The sequence below is a fragment of the Ornithodoros turicata genome, chromosome 7, assembly GCF_037126465.1.
Source record: "Ornithodoros turicata isolate Travis chromosome 7, ASM3712646v1, whole genome shotgun sequence".
In the NCBI taxonomy this organism is placed as follows: Eukaryota; Metazoa; Arthropoda; class Arachnida; order Ixodida; family Argasidae; genus Ornithodoros; species Ornithodoros turicata.
The window spans coordinates 18,785,957-18,800,724 of record NC_088207.1 but is presented as its reverse complement, the minus strand read 5'-3'; the positions used below and the strand labels follow the sequence as shown (position 1 = coordinate 18,800,724).

At 51.9% G+C, this 14,768-nt stretch overlaps 1 protein-coding gene across 1 annotated transcript in view; it reads left to right on the top strand.

The window, feature by feature from the left end:
* Positions 1-14,768, top strand: part of LOC135400514 (uncharacterized) — a 374,312-nt gene that overhangs the window by 136,937 nt on the left and 222,607 nt on the right. The window lies entirely within an intron of this gene.

The following is a 14,768-nucleotide window of genomic DNA, read 5'->3' as shown; positions in this document are numbered from 1 at the left end:
TGTGCGACATTAATCGGCGCTAAAAGCTCGCTAAAGTAAAATATGTGTGCGACTACGTTAGAAAATAAGAACAGTTGACGGTTTGAAAATGCGTGTCCTATTTTTTTATTATCTTATGTCATTACTGGGCCTCATTATTTAATTCAAGAACGGACTTTTGTGAGTGAATAAGGGCACCTTACCGCTAGTACATCTCGTCCCCTTTAAGGCGGGTCCGTTATGATTGTACTTACACCGCTTCCAGCGTTCCGGCCACTGACGAAATCACGTATGGTAGTCTCGTTTTGGAATAGTACCCATTTCGTCGTATCTCTCGCGATCCCGCGTTTGTTGTTGGGGCATTTTAATGGTGTAGGATAGAGTTGCAGGAGCGCCACTTCTGAGGACGAGGTCTGCAGAAAGCGTTTCGAAGGCATTGCTGGACTTTTCCGCAGAATTCGTCATTGACCGTTCGTTCTCTATAGAGATGCAGTCATGGCGCAAGACAACTTCTCTTTTCGATCGTGTTGTTTCACCGTCGTCGCGTTTTTTCCCTGCTTTCTAATGTTGATTCAATTGTCGAGGATAAAGAATGAAAAACTCGGAATTATCGGAAAATAATAAATTCCAAAAACTCCGAACATGCCAACGAACAATCCAACACAACCCGGAAGCTCAAGCATGAGTAGAAATTAAAAATGTTGAAACGTTTCATAAAACAGCAAGTTGATCTCGGTGTCCATTGTTTTTCATGATAGGACCTGGATGCGTACGAAGCGTAGCTAGCACATTGCTGCAATGATTCTTACCTGGCCGTGAAACATGACGAACTCGAACTTGATTCTAGGATTCTCCATCTTTTCATATTGGAGGTTGATCTGAAAGTTGAAATTGATTTTATAATAAAATGTACTTCCTCTAGAATTGACAGATAACAAGAATGGAGACTATAGGGGACGTCAGCGGAGGACGTCAGGACAGCGGCGAAAGAGCCGCCACAGGAGGGCGTGGATGCCCAAGGGTGGAAAGGGAGTGACGTGGGAACCGGTAAAAGGGACGGCGGGAGTTGGGACGGGACAATTGGTTAGTCATACGATTGAAAGGAGTGCTACCGAGGGAGCTGCCTTAGTTTGTGAAGGTATTAAATAAACATTTTGATGTTGGATTGACTTGTCTTGCGTTCCTCCACGGGTTAAATGAACGAGCGCAGCATAGGGACTGGGAACTGGTTCCCATACAACTCAGTGAAGACGGTCGAGTCTTGGAATCAGCATTAGCGTACCTGCGTAATGGATCATGCCATGGAGGCTATGCAAAACAGGAATTGAATCCAACCATTATTTTTTGTGGGATTCTGTTTGGATTCGGGTTCAAGCGAACCGGTTCGGTACACGTTCGTGTCTAGGCAGAAAAACGTACAGGTTCGAACCGGTTCACCAAAGCTAAAAATTCTAATGTACTGAAATTAGAATTCAAACACAACAAATACAACTTTCTCTCACTGCAGTGTGAGTACATAAAGCAGCAAGAAGCAGCTCGTGCCATAGTCGTTAGGATAGCCGCTTTTCACTCCGATACCGCGAAGTGATCCGGGTTCGAATCCCCGCACCGGCTGTCCTGTCGCGGTTTCCCTCGGTTTTCCTGCAGACTTTCCAGACAAATGTCAGGCCCAGAAAGTCGGCCCAGGGCGCATACTAACCCCCCCAATTCCCCACTCCTTCCTGCTGTCCTCTCGCCATCTGTCCACGTCTGTATGCAGCCCCTAGCCACAGTTGCTTCGCGGCGCCAAATTGGACGAAGAAATTTGGCTGACAAGCGTAGCACAGCGTCAAAGCTATCAGTGTATTGTAGACAGTAGATATCCTCGGCCAAAAAAGTACAGGATCACAGTGGCGAGTGCATTGAATGGTGGCCAGAAAGGCCACCATTCAATGCACTCAACATAGAGGCTGTAGCGGACGACACAGATAGCGTGCGCAGGCGCATCGAGCTGTGCACGCTCCATTCTACTCGGCCATACCTGATTCAGTTCGGTTGGCACTGTGATGTCAGGACCACTAAGAAGAAACGACTGAGTCCGAAGAAGGTCGGGATGAGAATGAAGGTTTAATTCCGCGCTCTCGCGGTTGTCGAGCGGACGATACGTATGAGAATGCAGAGGATGAAGCCGATGCGCTACAGGTGTCTCCCCCCCCCCCCCCCCCCCGCCGTCAGATGCGACGGAGGCGCATCGGTGGAGCTGGTCCCCAGGAAACGCGCTTGGGCTTAGGGGAAGAAGGCGAAATGTCGACGGTCTGGAGGGCAAGGGGGAAGTCTTCGTTTTCCACGAAGGCCGGCTTGACGCGGTCGACCGAAACTGTGTCCTGGCGGCCCCCTATGTCAAGCGCCATGGTCTTCTCGGACCGGGAGATGAAGCGATTGGGTCCTGTGTATGGGGGCTCTAAGGACTTGCGAGGGGTTGGAGCCCGGAGGAAAACGTGCGTGGCATTGGTGAGAGTGGCGGGAACGTAAGAGTTCCGGCGGGAAGGGAACCGTGGGGAAGCAGGCCTAAGGGCCTTGAAGACGTCACGGAGGAGCGAGACGTACTCAGGGTGGATTGCGGCTCGGTTTCAGAGGCGGCGGGAGGGTGCTGGGTGACGAGGTCGGCCGGAAGGCGTAGGGGCGTGCCGAAAACGAGCTCGGCGGCGGAGCAGCCCAGGCTTGAGGCATGCTCGGATGTGCAGCAAAATGAGTGGGAGAGCGCTGGTCCACTTTTCGGGATGGCGAAGGGCACGGAAGCACCTTTTCATCTGCCGGTGAAAACGTTCTACAAGACCATTGGCGCAAGGATGGTAGGCAGTAGTGCGTGTGCGCGTCGTGCCAAGAAGACCGCAGAGCTCATGTAAGAGGGAAGACTCGAATTGAGCCCCGCGGTCGGTGACGATTTGGTGAGGGGTCCCGTATCGGTAGATCCAGGCGGTGAGAAGAGCGCGGGCAACGGTCTCGGCACGCATGTCGACGATGGGCACGGCTTCCGGTCATCTGGTGAAACGATCCACCATGGTGAGGATGTAGCGGAATCCCGTTGATTGAGGTAGAGGACCGACAAGGTCGATATGGATGATCTGAAATCTGTGGTCCAGCGGAAGGAACTTGCCGGGCGGCGAGCGCGTGTGCCGGACTATCTTCGTTCGTTGGCAGGTGATACAGCGAGAAGTCCACACGTGGATGTCCTTGGCCATGCCCGGCCAGACGTAGCGGTCGCCGAGCAGGCGTCTGGTTGCACGAATACCAGGATGGAAAAAGTCATGAAGGGCGTGGAAGGTTTGGCGGCGGAGACTGGATGGAACGAACGGCCGATGAACGCCGGTTGACACGTCGCCGGTTGACAGCGGTTGATGGTGGAGGCTGTGCCGGGAAGAGCGACCTCTTCCAACTATAGCGATGTTTGCTTGGAGGCACGAAGCGCCCTGAGCTCTTCGTCGGCGCGCTGTTCAGATGCGAGACGTTCAAGCGAAAAGATTTCGGGCGGAAAAGCGTTGATACGGCTGAATGCGTCAGAGGGTAGTTAGCCTGGCCGCGGATGTGGGCGAACGTCACTTGGAATTCTGCCAGGAAGGCTAGCTGTCGGATTTCCTGGAGCGAGTGGCTTTGACGGCTAGCTCGAAAGGCGTGGACGAGTGGCTCATGGTCCGTATAAAGTATAAAAGATCGGCATTCCAGAAAGTAGCGGAAGTACTTGACGGCAGCGAACGCAGCGAGAAGTTCGCGGCCGAAGGCACTGTAGTGTTGTTGGGCCGGCGAGAGTGACGGAAATGAAGGAGATGGGTTGCCACTGCTGGTTGATGTGCTTGCTGGAGCACGGCTGCGATGGCTGAGCCGGACGCATCCACCGCTAGTGATGTGGGCGCATCATGCTGGGGGTAGATGAGCATGACGGCATTGGCGAGTGCCTCTTTGGCAGCCAGGAAAGCGTCCTCGGCATTCGCCGTCCAAGCAAAACCGGCCGCATTGGGAGACTTCTTAGGAGAACGCAGGAGGGCTTCGAGCCGTGCCAGCACAGACGCACAGTTCGGAATAAAGCGCCGGTAGAAATTTAGTAGCCCAAGGTAGCGTCGAAGTTGGTGCAGTGTAGCCGGTCTTGGAAACTCGCGGACGGCCTGTACCTTCGAAGGAAGCGGTCTGATGCCGTGGCAATCGAGGTGATGGCCAAGGAATTCCAGGGACGCGGCTCCGAACTGGCACTTTTGCACATTGATTATGATGCCGTATTCTTCAAGGCGCGCGAAGAGCTGGCGTAAATGGAGGCGATGTTGTTCGGAGCTTTCGCTTGCGACGAGTAGATAATCCATATACGCAAAAACAAAGGGTAGTCCCCTTACCACCGAATCAATAAAACGCTGAAATGTTTGGGCTGCGTTTTTCAATCGAAAAGGCATCATAACGAACTCGAAGAAGCCGAATGGAGTCGTTACTGCTGTTTTATGGATGTCTTCTGGAGCCATGGGAATCTGATGGTACGCCTTCGTTAAATCAATTGAATTGAATTTGGGGAGGGGGTAGCGGTCAGGTAGTGTGGTAAGGTTTAGCCGCATGGTCTCCAGTCCCCCGTCTTCTTGGGGACCATGTGTAACGGTGACGCCCAGTTGCTCGATGATGGCCTGACTACGCCGATGTCGATCATGTGCTGGAATTCGCTCTTGGCTATGGTCAGCTTTTCAGGGCCCAGTCGGCGGAACCGCGAGGAGACTGGTTGGCCAGAAGTTATGATCTTGTGGACGACATCATGCTTCACCGGCTTGGACCAATCGGTGGGCCGTGTAAGTGACGGGAAGTCCTTGAGGATGTCGGCGTACGGCGATGCAAGCGCAGATAGTGGCTCGGTGTGAAATTGAGGGGATGCGAAAGTGCTGATTTCGTGCATTGCGAGCGGTGTGGCAGAGTCCACGAGGCGACGCCGAGCAAGGTCCATCATAAGGCCAAACCGCTCGAGAAAATCTGCGCCTAGGATGGGCTGGCTGACGGAGGCGATGGTAAACAACCATGTGAACTGCCTTCGCAAGCCGAGATCGAGGGTAAGAAATTTTTGGCCGAAAACGGGAATACCGGTGTCATTCACCGCAGTCAGGAACCAGATAGGAGCTTGACGACTGTGAGCCACTGTTGCAGGAAGGACGCTCACGGCTGCACTCGTGTCGACGAGCATCTTCAGCTTGGAGTTTCGATCTGTTATGTAGAATAGGCGACTGGGTGCGTGGTTGAGGGTGTCGCCTGTCGCCGCTAGCGAAGCCCCATGTCATTTCCCGGCCATTGGCAAGGGGCGGTGGACTTGCGCGCCGAGGCACCGAAATTGTAATGATAGAAACAATATGGGCAGCTCGCGGGTGGTGATGAAAGGCGACGCGTGTGAGGGGAGGACGGGCGGGGACTGCGCGGTCGAGGGCTTCGGAAGCGGGGTCGAGGTTGATGTCCTGGAGGCTGCGAAACGCTGCATGCCAGGCGATCGTCAATAAGCTCTCGGAGTTCCTGAACTTCCGCACGAAGAATGCAAACTGGATCTGCAGGCGAAGGAGGCACAGAGTAGGAAGGTCGCTAGGTCGCTCGGGGAGGCCAGAAGTGGAAGGCGGCACAACCTCAGAAGCAGAAGATGGAGTGGGAACGTGGGCAATTGTGACTCGTGAAACCTCAATTACCCGGTCGGCGACTTCAGCGACTGCCTCCGCGGAAGAGTCGGGAAGTGCCGCGAGTACCATTTGTGTCTGCTGAGGGAGCCGGCTCAGGAAAAGTTCTTTCAGGAGGGATCGGTCGAAGGTTGGAAGCCGAGAGCCGAGGAGGCTGTGCATACGTCGGAGCAGCTGACTGGGTCTGCGATCGCCGAGTTCTTCGGCTGCTAGCAGCTGGCGCAAGCGCTCGCGCTCCGACGTCATGATTCTCTCCGTGACGGCCTTCCGAAAGTGGTCGTAGGCGTTGGGGGTGGGGGGTGCCGTCAGAACATCTGTGACTTACACCGCGATTTCCGGAGGTAGGTTGCTGACTATGTGGTGAAACTTCGTAGCTTGCCGGGTGATGCCAGCCAGCGCGAACTGACTGTCGGCCATTTTGAACCATAGGTCAGGATGGGCGGTGAAGAATGAGGGATGCCGAACAGCAACACGGGCGATGCTTGGGGAAGAGGGAACCATAGACGTTGCCGCTGTGGCCGGCGTGGCAGGTGTGGTGCTTGGGAACCGTCGCCTGAGAACATTGCGGTGTCCAGCTTGCGACGTCCGGGTCACCTGTTGCGGTGTCACGACCATTAATAAGAGGCGACCGAGTCCGAAGAAGGTCGGGATGAGAATGAAGGTTTAATTCCGCGCTCTCGCGCTTGTCGGGCGGACGATACCGATGAGAATGCAGAGGATGAAGACGATGCGCTACAGGCACCCAGCCGTCAATAAATAGCAGTTTTCCGTTGCAGTCCTTTTCTCTGACTCAACACTGGTGACCCGGACGTTCGCAACGTCCATGAACTACAATGTAGCACCCGGCGCAGGGCAGCCGCACCACTGGCGACACCGCTGGCGACGGGCGGAAAGCATCAGTTATCAAACATAGCGCCTGGTGATGCACTGGGTCTAAAATCTTGAGGGCAGATTTCTGAGCACACGCAAAAACAACACATGCATAGTCCAGTCTAGACGTCACTGTGGACACATAAATCCTATGTAGAGTATCTCGAGTGCCCCCCCCCCCCATGATTTGTAGGACAGTACCTTCAAGAGGTTTAGGGACTTAATGCATTTCGTTTTAAGGCTCTTGATGTGTGGTAAGAAAGTGAGCTTGCTATCAAGGATGACCCTAAGGAATTTGTGTTCGCCCCTAACAGCAAGGTCCTGTCCGTTCAGCTTAAGAGTAGGTGGAGGAAACAGTCCTCTGACCCTCGAGAAGTGAACACATACGGTTTTCTCATGTGAGAACTTGAACCACAAATGAAGGGTAAGGGTAAGCTTATTTAAAGCAAGCTGCACCTCTCGCTCACATGTTGCTAGATTCGTGGAAGAGAAGGAAATCTGAATGTCATCCACGTACATGGGAGGTGGGGCTATGCTGGCTACTGAATTGATTTTTACGAGAAACAGAGTGACGCTAAGGACTGATCCCTGCGGCACTCCATTTTCTTGGATGAAAGGACGGGATAGCGTCGTTCCGAGCCGTACTTGGAATGTCCGGTTTTAAAGGAAGTTTGTTATACACCTAAGAAGGCGCCCCCTGATCCCGAAAGAGTTGATGCCTTGAAGAATACCATACCGCCAAGCAGTGTCATGTGCCCTTTCAAGATCAAGAAACACTGACAGGCAGTGTTGCCTATGGACGAAAGCTTCGTAGATCATTGCTTCTACTCGAACGAGGAGGTCCGTTGTGGAACGCCCAGCGCAAAAACCAGCCGAGCATTGACCATACGCTCAAACGTTTCGCCCATGCAACTCGTGAGAGCGAGAGGTCGGTAAGTGGCCGGGCTTGAACGTTTCTTTCCGGGTTTTAATAGAGGAATTAAAGTTGAAATTTTCGAGGCTGAGGGTAATGTACACTGGATCCAAACCTGGTAAAAAATTTGAGTAAAACCTCGTTGGATGCCTCAGACAAATGATTCATCCTAAACTACATCACCCTGTCTGGGCCTGGTGAAGTTGCCTTTGTACACTTTAAGAAACAATGGAGTTCTACTTTAGTGAAAGGCTAATTATACGTCAAACTGTCTCCACAATGCATTTGAATTTTTTCTTCTCTGCACTACGCTTAAATTTAAGGAACTCATCTGTGTAGTTAGACGAACAGGAAACACTTTCAAAATCCTCACCGAAAGCATTGGCTTGTTCCTGTAAGCTTTGGCATGGCTGACCATTAACTACTAAAAGAGGGGTAGCACGGCTCATGTGTACACCTCTGATCTTATGAAGGCGATCTCAAATAAGTTTAGAATGAGAACTGGAAGACAGGGAAGATACAAAACTGTGCCAAGAGGACTGCTTGGCTTGTTTGCGCGTCCACCTGTCCATGGATCTTGCCTTTTTAAAGAGAACAAGGTTTTCACTGGTGGGAGATATTCGATATCTGCCCCACGCACGGTTTTGGGCTTTTCGTGTTTCTTCATACTTCTTGTTCCACCAGGGTTTTGATCGCTTGGGCAAACGACCGGAAGTTTCAGGAATACATTGTGTTGGTGCGTAAAGGATGACATCTAGTAATGACACAGTCAGTCGTCATCCTGTCAACAGGGATTAAAGACAGGTCGCATTTTTCAGAAAAAGTATTCCAATCCGTTTGTTGAAGTTTCCACCTAGGGAGACACGTTGTCATGATACCACTGGAAAGTGATCACTTCCCAATGGATTCTCTTTTACTGACCACTCTAAAACCCGAAAAGAGATGGACTACACAGAGACAGATCTAATGCTGAGAATGACTGCGTAGCGGAATGTACATGCGTAGGTGCCCCTGTATTCAAAAGACAGATGGATGACGATAGCCAAGAATTTTTCTATAATCTTTCTCCGACAGTCGGTCCTTGTACTGCCCGGAGTGGATTGTGCACGTTAAAATTAAAAGAGTTTGAAGTACGCTACATAAATCTATGTCGTTTTGTGTGATGGATGCTGTTGGCAGCAGATAAACGGAGCAGACAGTGACAACACTGTCCATGCTTTGGCTGGAACAGACGCTCGCATGACGATCGCCACACCTCCAGATGAGCGATTCCTGTCATTTCGATCCTTTCGGAACATGTGTCTACGTAAAGGAGTTGGAGAGGTTGTATTCAGGTAAGTTTTCTTTGAGACAAAAGCATGCTGGCATTGTATAATGGCGGCTATTTCAAGAAGAAAGAAAAGAAATCGCAGCACATGGTTGAAGCGCAGCACGGAGGTTGAACCCTTCGCAGGGGTGGCTTCTGTGGTTCGGCGGTCTTTACTCCTCGTCCTCTGCCTTTTTCTCGTTTTTCTTTTGTGTGCATTTCAGGGAGGCTTGATCATGACTTTTGCGACATTTTGTCGTCATTGTCAACTTCCATGCTTTGAAGGCCTTTCTGGAAGAGGGCTGTCACGCCCCCGTCCCAAATCGACTGCACGCCATCGGCTTCAGAAAAGGATTGCAGCCGCTCTCTGGAACACTCGGGCACTGGGGGACTTGTTCCAGCTCTGACTCGGTCAGGCTCACATCTGCTGCACCGTGAACTTCTTCAGCAACCGCTACTGTCGCCTGGTCTGAAACGACAACGGACACAAATGAAGGGTTGACTATATGATGCAGAAACATTTCTCGGCCTCAACCAACGTCGGTTCAACAGCCAGACCGTAGCGCAGTGACAGTAGGTTGGTGACAACTGTCATGATGGGACCTTCATGAGCTGCGACATTTGCATGGACTGCCTTGCGAGAACGAGGCGCTGCAACGATCTGTTTGTGTGGCTGGGCCCTTTGTGTGTACCTGTTCTGACATGGAAGATGTTTCTGCTTCAGTCAATGGCAGCTTTGGCCGTCTTCAGGAAATCATTAACTTTGGAGCACTTTGCCTGCTTCTAGGTGGGGTACGACGAGGAATGGATGCAAATACGACTAGTTGTCAGCTGAGACCTGAACCGTCACCTTGCCATGCACGATGAGGGGTTGGCCGTTAGCAGCATGACCGATGATGGCGCAACATGAAGTCCAAGCTTCTCGCCTATGCAGTCGTTCATAATGACCATGAGAATCCTGAGCCCAGAAGCGCAAGATGAGGGCATCCATTCAGCTCTACCGGAATGACTTTGGCCGTACCTGCTTCTGTAGTGCAGACTACCTGGTTAACTCCTGACCCCCCATGCAGGTGTCGGAGGAATTAGGTAGCCATTTCCCGATGGATGGTCTTCCCGCCAGGAACCTTTCCTGACAGTCCAAAAACTCCTTTGTCAGCGGTACAGGACAGCGTGAAGAGAAGTGCGCTGTGTCCCCGCAGTTTAGACAGTCTACGAACTTCGTGATTGTTTTTTATCCTTGTCGGATGTCTTGGACTGGGTGTACCGGCGAGCTGGACGCATGTGAGGCTTGGTGACTGGACAAGCTTCGCATGTGGACTCCGCTTCTGACGTTCTGTTGCTGAGCTCGCTGGGACGTGAGGGCGACCACTGGAGAACCATGCAGTCAAATCGTGTCGGGTGCAATACTGTGATACGTGGTACGCAGCCTCTGACCTCTCTCGAGTGTGCTTTGCTTTGTCCTGATCGTTGGAGGCGTGAGAAGCCACAAGCCTGCCTCGTCGGAGGAATTACTCCAGGAGTCTATCCAGGGAAGTAAATTCCTTGTCGAAGAAGTGACTTCTTCACACTTGGGAGCATCGACATGACGATGACCGCGCACTTGTCTGTGAGTTGTGGGATGTATCCGCACTCATCCACGAGCTACAATTTACGGAACGCAAAATCCGTGCAGCTCTCCTCTATAGACTGCGCCATGGCAAGCATGATGTGCTTCGCGTTGAGTTTGGCATTTACTCCATAACGTTTACGGAACGCTGCCTTCACGTCATCCCACGAAGTTATCTTGGAGATGTGGACATGGTACCTCATCCATGATTGGGCTCGGTGACATCGCCAGGATGCGGTCTCTTTATCGTCGGTTCCTTTTGTATGTTCAGATGCTACCGCTGCTATCTTCGGTGCCTGCTCCACACTACCGAGGGCCTTCTCCCAGCCAAACATGTTCCAACCAGCCAGGTGTTGCCGAATTCTTATCGATCATTCCTGCACTGGTACCACAGCACGTCGCTGCCGGTTCAACGTCATCCGACATAGAGCGACGCTATAAAACTCCGGAGGCCGACAGCTACTGGTTCATTGGGCTCGGTGACATCGCCAGGATGCGGTCTCTTTATCGTCCGTTCCTTTTGTATGTCCAGATGCTACCGCTGCTATCTTCGCTGCCTGCTCCACACTACCGAGGGCCTTCTCCCAGCCAAACATGTTCCAACCAGCCACGTGTTGCCGAATTCTTATCGATCATTCCTGCACTGGTACCACAGCACGTCGCTGCCGGTTCAACGTCATCCGACATAGAGCGACCCTATAAAACTCCGGAGGCCGACAGCTACTGGTTCATTGGGCTCGGTGACATCGCCAGGATGCGGTCTCTTTATCGTCCGTTCCTTTTGTATGTCCAGATGCTACCGCTGCTATCTTCGCTGCCTGCTCCACACTACCGAGGGCCTTCTCCCAGCCAAACATGTTCCAACCAGCCACGTGTTGCCGAATTCTTATCGATCATTCCTGCATTGGTACCACAGCACGTCGCTGCCGGTTCAACGTCATCCGACATAGAGCGACCCTATAAAACTCCGGAGGCCGACAGCTACTGGTTCATTGGGCTCGGTGACATCGCCAGGATGCGATCTCTTTATCGTCCGTTCCTTTTGTATGTCCAGATGCTACCGCTGCTATCTTCGCTGCCTGCTCCACACTACCGAGGGCCTTCTCCCAGCCAAACATGTTCCAACCAGCCACGTGTTGCCGAATTCTTATCGATCATTCCTGCATTGGTACCACAGCACGTCGCTGCCGGTTCAACGTCATCCGACATAGAGCGACCCTATAAAACTCCGGAGGCCGACAGCTACTGGTTCATTGGGCTCGGTGACATCGCCAGGATGCGATCTCTTTATCGTCCGTTCCTTTTGTATGTCCAGATGCTACCGCTGCTATCTTCGCTGCCTGCTCCACACTACCGAGGGCCTTCTCCCAGCCAAACATGTTCCAACCAGCCACGTGTTGCCGAATTCTTATCGATCATTCCTGCACTGGTACCACAGCACGTCGCTGCCGGTTCAACGTCATCCGACATAGAGCGACCCTATAAAACTCCGGAGGCCGACAGCTACTGGTTCATTGGGCTCGGTGACATCGCCAGGATGCGGTCTCTTTATCGTCCGTTCCTTTTGTATGTCCAGATGCTACCGCTGCTATCTTCGCTGCCTGCTCCACACTACCGAGGGCCTTCTCCCAGCCAAACATGTTCCAACCAGCCACGTGTTGCCGAATTCTTATCGATCATTCCTGCACTGGTACCACAGCACGTCGCTGCCGGTTCAACGTCATCCGACATAGAGCGACCCTATAAAACTCCGGAGGCCGACAGCTACTGGTTCATTGGGCTCGGTGACATCGCCAGGATGCGGTCTCTTTATCGTCCGTTCCTTTTGTATGTTCAGATGCTACCGCTGCTATCTTCGCTGCCTGCTCCACACTACCGAGGGCCTTCTCCCAGCCAAACATGTTCCAACCAGCCAGGTGTTGCCGAATTCTTATCGATCATTCCTGCACTGGTACCACAGCACGTCGCTGCCGGTTCAAAGTCATCCGACATAGAGCGACGCTATAAAACTCCGGAGGCCGACAGCTACTGGTTCATTGGGCTCGGTGACATCGCCAGGATGCGGTCTCTTTATCGTCCGTTCCTTTTGTATGTCCAGATGCTACCGCTGCTATCTTCGCTGCCTGCTCCACACTACCGAGGGCCTTCTCCCAGCCAAACATGTTCCAACCAGCCACGTGTTGCCGAATTCTTATCGATCATTCCTGCACTGGTACCACAGCACGTCGCTGCCGGTTCAACGTCATCCGACATAGAGCGACCCTATAAAACTCCGGAGGCCGACAGCTACTGGTTCATTGGGCTCGGTGACATCGCCATGATGCGGTCTCTTTATCGTCCGTTCCTTTTGTATGTCCAGATGCTGCCGCTGCTATCTTCGCTGCCTGCTCCACACTACCGAGGGCCTTCTCCCAGCCAAACATGTTCCAACCAGCCACGTGTTGCCGAATTCTTATCGATCATTCCTGCACTGGTACCACAGCACGTCGCTGCCGGTTCAACGTCATCCGACATAGAGCGACCCTATAAAACTCCGGAGGCCGACAGCTACTGGTTCATTGGGCTCGGTGACATCGCCAGGATGCGGTCTCTTTATCGTCCGTTCCTTTTGTATGTCCAGATGCTACCGCTGCTATCTTCGCTGCCTGCTCCACACTACCGAGGGCCTTCTCCCAGCCAAACATGTTCCAACCAGCCACGTGTTGCCGAATTCTTATCGATCATTCCTGCACTGGTACCACAGCACGTCGCTGCCGGTTCAACGTCATCCGACATAGAGCGACCCTATAAAACTCCGGAGGCCGACAGCTACTGGTTCATTGGGCTCGGTGACATCGCCAGGATGCGGTCTCTTTATCATCCGTTCCTTTTGTATGTCCAGATGCTACCGCTGCTATCTTCGCTGCCTGCTCCACACTACCGAGGGCCTTCTCCCAGCCAAACATGTTCCAACCAGCCACGTGTTGCCGAATTCTTATCGATCATTCCTGCACTGGTACCACAGCACGTCGCTGCCGGTTCAACGTCATCCGACATAGAGCGACCCTATAAAACTCCGGAGGCCGACAGCTACTGGTTCATTGGGCTCGGTGACATCGCCAGGACGCGATCTCTTTATCGTCCGTTCCTTTTGTATGTCCAGATGCTACCGCTGCTATCTTCGCTGCCTGCTCCACACTACCGAGGGCCTTCTCCCAGCCAAACATGTTCCAACCAGCCACGTGTTGCCGAATTCTTATCGATCATTCCTGCATTGGTACCACAGCACGTCGCTGCCGGTTCAACGTCATCCGACATAGAGCGACCCTATAAAACTCCGGAGGCCGACAGCTACTGGTTCATTGGGCTCGGTGACATCGCCAGGATGCGATCTCTTTATCGTCCGTTCCTTTTGTATGTTCAGGTTTGTAATCGTCACTCTTTACTTGCTAGGAAATCTGACAATATCTGTTTGGTGATCTTCCCGAGCCCCCATGCTTTGCTATCCATGTTCTGTGATTGCTACAATGTATCATCCTTGTTACTTGTTCAGTCTGGGGACGTAGAACTAAACCCAGGCCCTATGGTTACGTAATAACAAATGTCTCGTTTACTCGACGCAATCGCAATACTCCCCCGCTTGGAAGTCGGGCAAACCATTCTATTGAACGACATAAAGGACATGAAAGAAAAACTGCACGCCGCAGGTCAAGCGATAATGGACCTCTCTACCAAAGTTGAAACAATTGAGACTGAATTAACATCCCTGAAAGTCATGCGAACTCATATTAGCAACATTCAGTTGACGTCCGCCGATATGTCCAAACATATCACGAAGCTTGAGAACCAAATTGATGACATGGAAAATAGAATGCGCCGTTCCAACTTAATTTTCCATGGAATTACTGACGTTGCTGGAGAATCGTGGGCCCAGTCAGAGGCTAAAGTGATCGAGCTGTGTTCAGAAAAGCTAAATGTGAGTGTTTCCCACGATGACATTGAACGTGCTCATTGGTTAGGACGGTACCGTCCAGAAAGGCATCGTCCTGTTATCGTTAAGTTCAAATTTTTCAAGAGGAAGGAAGAAATTCTATCTTTGGGACATAAATTGAAGCAGTCTAGGTACTCCATTAGCGGTGATTATTCACTCAGAGTGCGCAAAGCACGTTCCCAACTTTGCTTTTGCTAAATCACTTGCACTGCCTTTCAAACTAAAATATGATAAACTGTTGGTTGATAACAAGTGCTATCGTTTTAACGAGAGTAACGAACAAATTGAGGAATGTAAATAGCAAACATTTCCATTTGCGGTATCGGCGCCCCCGCCTGTTCAATCCACGCTTCCTCTTTCTGTTGTGTTTACAAACATTAGGAGCCTTCCCCCTAAACAGGAAGACCTGTCAAACGTATTATCTTCTACCTCGTGCGATATTCTTGTCCTAAGTGAAAACTGGT